The sequence below is a fragment of the Chinchilla lanigera genome, unplaced genomic scaffold (assembly GCF_000276665.1).
Source record: "Chinchilla lanigera isolate Chin_1 unplaced genomic scaffold, ChiLan1.0 scaffold00039, whole genome shotgun sequence".
In the NCBI taxonomy this organism is placed as follows: domain Eukaryota; kingdom Metazoa; phylum Chordata; class Mammalia; order Rodentia; family Chinchillidae; genus Chinchilla; species Chinchilla lanigera.
The window spans coordinates 5138524-5147358 of record NW_004955440.1 but is presented as its reverse complement, the minus strand read 5'-3'; positions in this window follow the sequence as shown (position 1 = coordinate 5147358).

Here is an 8835-nt window from a genome sequence, read left to right as displayed (position 1 = left end):
TGAGGCAGTGATTTATGCCACAATTGATGTGAACATTTTCTGCTATCAAAAGGCCCAATTTGGTAGAAAGCCACTTCATTTATAACACATATTTAAGGTAATTTTGCATGCTATATAGATGAAGGTATAAAATTAGATATTAATCTATTTAATTCTAGCATTTTTACCTTTATTGGAAGTTGAGACTTTCTGAGGAGTATTGTTGGTTAAAAATAATTACTATAAAACAAAAGCATGACATGCATCTTCTTTGAGTTAAATATAACATATTGTATGCTAATTCTTTGTTTAACTCCCCTTGGTAATTAAAGACACTGTTAAAATTTTATATATTCTAATGTCTTGGTTATGCTAGTATTATTTTAAATTAAGAAAATCCACAAGTATTCTTGTTAAATTGAGATGAATTTGTAATTCACATCATGCTGCTTCTCATTGTGGAGACAGACAGCTGTGATGTAAACGTGCAAGTGAGAATATAAACGATTTGTATGTGTGTGACACACAGCCAGATACAGACACACACGCACATGTACACACACATTTGTAGCCTATATGCCACAGACAAATCTGACAAAACTGGAAATTTCTAACCTAATTTAGCCAAATATAAACAAAACAAAAATCAATGAAACTAAGCTATAAAATTCAAGCCAGGCATAGCGGTACATGCAAGTAGTCCCAGCATATGCCACTTGAAAGGCTGGCATGGGAAGATGAGAGGTCCAAGGCTACCCTATCCAACTTAGTGAAAGTCTGTCTCAAAATTTAAAAAAAATCCAGGCATGGTGACACATTCCTGTAATCTCAGCACTCAGGAGAGTGCTGCATTTATAATCTCTGCACCTCAGGAGGCTGAGGCAGGAGGATCACTGTGAGTTTGAGGCCAGCCTGGGCTATATAAATGAGTTCAAGGCCAGCCTGCACTATACAGTGACACCCTCTCTCTGAAAAAAAAGGAGAAATAGCTTAGCACTCGCAGAGTTCAATCTGCAGTACAAAAAAAATTACTTCAAACTATAAAAATAATTCACTATAAGATTATAAGTTAGGGGCTGGGGATTTAGCTCAGCGGCAAAAGCGCCTGCCTGGCAAGTGCAAGGTCGTGAGTTCGATTCCCGGTACCGGAGAAAAAGCAAAAAAAAAAAAAAAAAAAAAAGATTATAAGTTAGTATGAATTACAAATTATAAAAGTAGAGTAGTCTGTATTGGAAACCTAAAAGCAATTTTACACCTCTGTGTGTGTATGAGAAATAGCTAAGAGAATTTATACAAAGTTTGGTCTTTCAAATTGAAAAGCCAGGCCAGGGATATAGCTCAGTGGCATAAGCTCCTGCCTGCAAGGTCCTGAGTTTGATTCCCAGTACCAAAACAACAACAACAACAACAACAACAACAAAAAACCCAAAACACTAAAAAGCCCCCCTTTTTATTCTCCTTTTCTTCCAGTTCCTAAATTCATGTTTTATTGGGTGGGGCAATCATACGACATCTTGCACCTGCTGAGTATAGACATAGCGAACACCTCCACAATCACTGACTGTCCTTACTCAAGTAGCCATTGAACCATGTATTTTTCTGAACAGTTATGGCCCTTACAATCAGAGAGGCCTTAGCATCTAAGAGTTGGACATTTGGACATTGGTGAGGGATAATTCCAGAAGGGACTCAACTTTCTCCCTTCTTAGCTCATAGTGTATGCAAGTCTATCTAAACTTATCAAACTTTCGATATTTCCTCTAAAAATGAGAATAATTAATGAAGACTGACTCTTTTCCATGACAATTAAATGAAATAACCTGCCAAGAATTTCGTATTGGACTCGACACCATAATAAGTACCCAAGTCGTTTTATGTTGTATTTATTTTTATTTGTAGGTTTTGAGGCTCTGGTGAGTCAGGCAGAGGGTCACCTGGTCTATTCATACAGACAGTCTTGGGGATGCTCACATGGTTTAGATTTGAGATGCAGTCATAATTCTCATATCCAAAAACTCTTCCAGGTGATTTTTCAACTCACTGAAATTGTAAAAGCTGTACCTGGTATCCTTTGTAGCATCTATTAATATTCACTTCTATTTTGTTGAAACAAAACTAAGTACCAGGATGAATGTTTAAGTCATCTGTTGGGTATGTAACATCATGCGTATTAAACACATAGACTCCAAGTAATTGATAAAATGGGTATATACTTCATGTAAATATCTTGGTCATATTTGGCCCTATTTTCTCAGGTAGGCTCACTTTCTTAGCCCGATTGTGACCTGTGTAGTATTTTCCACAGTGTTTGTCAAATTTTCAAAAATTTTTTGTTTGGTCTTTTTTATAGATTAGCAAATTTATTCTGAAAACGATGTGAAAGATTTGGGTCAGATCAATCTACCTATGGTAATTACAGCATAGATATAGTTGCTATTACTATAAAAAGTTAACTTGTGTGTGATAAGTAGAATACTGGTTCTCTTTGATGTCATAGGGGTTGAGCAGTCCACCCCTGATGTGACAACTCTCCCCATCAGGTCCAGGAACCTGGCTTCTTCCCTTTGTTGTTCCACATTTCTAGGGTATTGCTGCCCCGTCCACATGGATCTGAGATAGCCCACTATCACATCCACATTCAACCAACCCAGGAGAAGAAAAAGGAGAAAAGGAGAATTTCTCTCTCCCTTTGTCATCCTATCTTATAAATTATTACTTATCATATCCTATTGGCTAGAACTTAGTCATATGGTGATATCTGTCTTAGTACTTTTCTCATTGCTGAGACAAAATATTCAATACCTAGAGTCAAAGGAGGAGAGGTTTATTCAGCCTCACTGTTTGCAGAGGTGTCAGTTCATAGCTGCCCCTCTGCCCTGCTGACCTCACTCCAAGGCAGGTCAGCAGGGCAGAGGGGCAACACAGGAGAAATGTTGCATGGCTGGCTGGCAGAAACCAGGAAGGCAGCAAAGCAGCAAAGTAGCAAGCAGGAAGTGGGCACAGCAGCCTTACTGCAGTTCCTTATATCCAGGCTACATACCCCTAGGGCAGGCAGCACTCACACCCAGGGTGGGCTTGCCCACTATCCACACTCAAAACTATGCCAAACCAATTAGTGGAATAATTCAGTAGTCACACAATCTTAATCCCAGCATCACACACCCTAGATCCAGCCATCTCTAAAAAAGCCCCACCTGTAACCCCATGAGGCTTTGGGGGGACATCTAGACATAAGCCATAAGAATATGCAACTTTAACTGAGTAGTCATGTCTCTGGCTAAAAATTAGACATTCTATTACCATTGAAGGGAGAAGGGCATGGCTAATTGGAACCCTCATGGTGCCTCACATATCTGGCCAGCTGAAGCTGCTCCGGCCTTATCAGTTGTCAGGAAAAGCTTTCTTCTTATGGATACTCAATAACTAAGGATGTTTTCAAGAGCTGAAAATAAAAAGGCAGTTTACTAGGACTGTCCTTCCAAGCCCAAGAAGCCAGACCACAGTTATGCAAGCAATGCCTTTGCTGAGCCAAAACAGATCAAGTCAAATAAGATGCTTGTCTCCTCTCAGAGTCCCTCCAGCTGAGACTAGTTCTTAGGAAATAGAATAACAGTTTGGAAACTAGTAAACAATTCCTAGATGAAGCTTACAGAAGAGACATAGGGACATAAACTCTGTAGGCTTCTATATTAAAGGCAACAATACGTGGCGGTTGTGAAACATTCTTTGGGATTAGTTTGTGTGGTTTGAAGCAATGACTTCACTCGATGTAAGAACATGGAGAACATTTTACAACCAAACCTCAGTCTCCTTTGTGCAATTGGAAGAAAAACAGTAACTAACTCATTCATAAGCTTGTACAAAGTTTAGCTTGCTTGATGCATATAAATACTTAAAGCCGTGTGTGACTTCTAAGAAGCTCTCAACAAATATTAACTATTGTTAATGTGAAATCCTTAAATTTCTCTGTGGTCCACTTTATTTAGCAAAGAATTTCTCCATGATTTATTCTTATTCAAGTTGGAAATCAACAAATTAGAGAGGCCAAAGAAAGCAAAGGAAGAAGCCAAGCTGAGGGGCTAGATTTGCTGCTCCGTTCTTGGACACACAGCTGGGAGACCCATGAACTGCCAAGCTTGCCTGAATAAATCCATTTCGCAAGGCTTCTCCTGAAGCAGTAAGCCTTGGCTATTTTCCTTGTCTTATTTACTAGAAACTTTCAAACAAAGAGAAATATTCCAAAATATTTTCCCAATCATTGTTGGAAGAATAAATAAAATAAAATAAAAATAACAGTAAACAAACACAGGAACTATAAGTTGCCACCCATTAAAAGCCATTGTGGGGTAGATAAAGCTTCTTCAAAATGTGCAGAACAGCAGCAATGTCCTGATAAATAAAGCAAGGCTGCAATGTGCCTGATAATAAGTAGCATGGAACAACTGCTTCTTCCACAAAACCCTGGAATTTATGTCCAGTCTCCCTGCATTGAAAACCAGAAAATTAACTCCTGAAACCCATATATCAATATGTGGAGAAAAGGGAATCACAGTAGAGAAATGAAATTAGCATGAAATTAGTTAGCTCTAGGACATAAATACAAGTACTGACATTTTCCAGCATCATCTGTACCAAATGTCTTTGGAGAACTCACTGAGCTTGGACTGCAGTTGATGGCCCCTGTGATTTATTTCAACATTTTCTACCCTAGGCAGTTGTTTGCAAAGTCCTTCAAGTATCATTAAGACGAATCAGGAAACATAGATAATTCTTCAAGAAAAGAATACGATCACAGGAAGACACTGCTCATACAGAATATCCACAATGTGTCACTAGAGCCTCCACAATAGCACTTCACTGTATTTATTAATCCATTGCCATGGTGATTACAGCAATCTGACGTGCAAGTCTAATGAATTTTTGGCACATCTGGAAATTGTGACGGTCGTTGCCTGGAGAGCCTCCTAAATCAACCTGCTTCTTAGTATGGTTGCCTTTTCCAGTGTATACAACATTGAGAAATGGATTACGTGATCCATAACTTTAACTATCCTGCATTAGTTGATCTCATACTATGGATGTGTATCTCACAGTATGTGAATCATAGGGGAGCTAGAATATGGTGACAGATAATTTAAACGTGAAATTGGTATGCTGGGGACCTGGTAGGAATAGAAGAGAAATACTGGCAAAACGTCAAAGCAACTGAATGGGAAAATATAGGTGTTTGTGACTAGCTTAAAAGCAACTTTTAGTGGAGTGTGGTATTTCAGTGTTTGGGGAGGTGATTGTTTTTTCATACTACTCAGATGTTTTGATTCCCATTTATTCCCTTCTGTAATTACATCCCCTTCAGTTTACAGGTGGACATTTTGCAGCAAAGCTGATTTAGGTCTATGAAGTCTCACTTCACATCTGAGATAAAAGATCATACATTTAATTTGCCCAATATACAGATGCACAGTTAGAGTCAGAAGGAGGAGGTTAGCTTCCTGTTATTCCTGTTATTCACTTGCATTGAGAATTGCACTAAATTGTTTAACTTGATCTCATGTTTCCTCACCTGCAAAATAAGATACTTACAATCTTTCTAACTCATTAGGTAGGAATCAAATGAGATGCTCTATTTGTTCTAAAGATAGCACCTGGGAGGCAAGAAGTAGACACCAACATAGACCCCTATTGTAAAAGGGTAACTGTTTTTGGACAGACATAGGTAGGAATTGGAAATGGCAAGAAGCATTCCTCAAAACAGTCAAAGCTCACCACCTTTTCAAAGATCACATTCTGGCATCTCTCACTATCCCTACACATCTTGTCCACTTCTCTCCTTTCTACTATGGCATCCCGGAGAGGTCTTCCTGCATGTGCTCACAGGGGCCTCTCTGAGCTTGAATCTATCCTAGCACCTGTTGACTCCTATAGTATAGGCAGCCACCAGTCCTTGCTGCTCTGTGGACTTGTCAAGCTCTCTTCCAGATCAGGACTCTGTATTCTTCAGATCCTTTTCTCTGTTTCTTTAGTTTGCTCCTTTACCACTGCAGTTAAATCGCTGTTCATATTTTACCCTCCTAAAGTGGCCTTCTATGCAATTCCACCAGATTGTGTATGTGAACTCTACTCCTCCTTCTCCCCTACTTGCTTTTATTTCCTTTACAGTGTCTATAACTATGTAATTTTTTTGTCTATTTCTTTAACTAGAAATTGGGTCACTTAGACCAAGAACTAACCTCTCTCTCTCTCTCTCTCTTTCTCTCTGTCCCTCTCTCCTTCCTTCTTTCCTTCCTTCCCTTCTTTCCATTTTATTCCTTTCTTCCTTTCACCTGCTGTATCCCCCTTCATCTCACATCCAATAGCTGTTCAGTAAATATGAGAGAATGCATTTCATAAGTGATTGAATGAATGTCCATCTACAGGTTTGTAATTCCAAACTTGTAAGAGAAGAAATTAACTGATCCATTTCACATCTTAAAAGAGACTGCTCCAGTGAATTTCTAGCTGACTTATAAATTGTTGTTCATGACTCAGTTGCCCACTCCTTTCTGATCAGATGGGATGAGATGGGGGCTATTTCACATGGCACAGAGCACAGGCATTAAGAGCATCAAAGTTAAGGGAGGTAGATCCCTTAGGTGGTCTGAGTAGTTCAGCCCTGATGGTTCTTGGGCTTGCTGGTATACCAGTTTAACCTCTGCAGACATGGAGAGGCCATATACATCTGGCTAAGAATCTCAGTTGGCTCCTTAAAGTACTAGCTCTCTCTCTTCAGTGAAAATTGTCTATGATAGTAACATTTAAAAAATTTTCTCTGCATTTCATATAAAATTTCCTTGAGAAAATAATAACATTTATATTTAATATTTTTTAGTACTCTTTATGATTCTGGAAACAGCATATTTACATAGCTTACCTCCTGGAATCCTCAGTGACCAACACTATAAGTAGGTGCTAGGATAGTATTCATTTGTCATGTGAGGAAATGTGAGAATAGGGAGAAAATGAGTTACCTTAGGTCATTTAGTGAGTGAGCAATACAACAGGATTTGAACTCAGGAAGTGTTGCTCTAGAACTCCAGATAATAAGAGTAATTTTTATCCATTCACTCCACTGCGGGATCTAGCACAAAATCTATATTTTCTTATAAATAGCATCCTCATAAGGTAAAACATGTAAATATCCTTTCTGAATGAAACAATAATATGTGCAAACTATTTTTGCTCAATAAATATTTAAACACATTAAATGCACTTCACTCTGTGCAGTTTTAGACTTAAGCTCTAATATTTTTCTGTGACTTTTGTATTGCTTTTTTTGGCTACACATTACATATTACTTAAGTTTTTGGCCCAGAGAGGCAGAGTTGTCAATTAAGAAGGTTGCCAGTTTTTGAAATAAGCAAATATCACAACCCTAAAATACCATGCTCTGCATTATGCTTTTGCTTCAGATTTTGGCAACATTCCTTAACAACAAATGCAAAAATATGTCAAAATAGTCCTAAATGAGTGGATGTTTACACAATTGATATGGGCAATGTGTCATTTTATTCTCTCTCTCTCCCCTCTGTCTGTATCCCTGTCTCTCTGTGTGACTCTGTCTATTTTGCTATGTCCTTCTCTCTTTCTCTCTCTCTGTCACAGTCCTAAGGATTGAACATAAGGCTCTGTTATGCCATGTAAGCACTCTACCCCTGAAGTACAACCCCAGCCCCTTTTTGATTTTTTGAGCTATGTTTGTAATAACATGAACACACAAGGTAAAAGATAGATGCCAGAAAAGAGAATAATCCACCCTCACCCTTTTCTTGGCATCTACCATATGCCAGGCACCATGTGGGACACTGAGAAATGTGATGATGTATCAAGCAACATTCCAAACTCATGCTGTATCCTCTTTTCTCAATTACAAGAACCTGAAAAATCAATATGTGACCGCTCCAAATCTTTGTAATATCATGGAGTGTGGAAAGTCAATAGCTCCATCTCTTGAACATGTATAGCTTTCTATCACTAACTGATAGGTTCTCTCTTAAAAAGAGCTACATGCTTTCATTACTTTAAACCAGCAGGTGAGAATTATCCCTACATTGTATATATAAAAAAGGGCTTATAGGAATGAGAAGGAAAGGCCATATTTATAAATGCCAATGTGTGGGCTGTTATTCTTTTCTACATGTAAATAGTATATTGGTTCTTTTTCTTCTTTATATTTTTGCATATATGCTTTGTACAAAAGGCCATAACTTGCTATAATGAGTCTTGATCTCTCTCCTCCTAGTGAAGTTGTTCAAGGTCATCATGGCCCCATATCCATCAATCATGTGTGTCTCCCAGATTTCCTTCGTCAGTGGTACATACCAGGATGATAAATGATTCAGTGCTCATATCCAGGAATCTGAGTGGATAACTGTCATTTTAGTTGTTGGTTATAATTCAAAAAAAAATCATTGACAAACTTGTCTAAGGAAAGAGATAGATGTAAGTCAGTTTTATGTTTTATGAACAACAAATCTTGGCAATTTGTTATTTTAAATAGGCTTGATGCCTACTCAAGTTTAAATGGAATCAATGTGTCCTCCCTGAGGATAGATTGGGGGTCTCAGGAGGAGCATCATTCCTTTCAAGTGGCCATCCTGCAGCATGAAGGGGTAGTGCATGAGGGCAGAGACTGGACGTTCACCTGGCTGAAGTCATTGCATTAGGAGAATGAGCACCCTTGGACTGCTCACTGAGACCTTATTTTATTCTCTTTCTGGAAGTAGTAATTACTTCCTTACTTTAAAAAAATTCATTATTAAACTACTTTTTATTTACTAATCTAAAGAGATATACTACTTTTACCATAATGATAAGGCC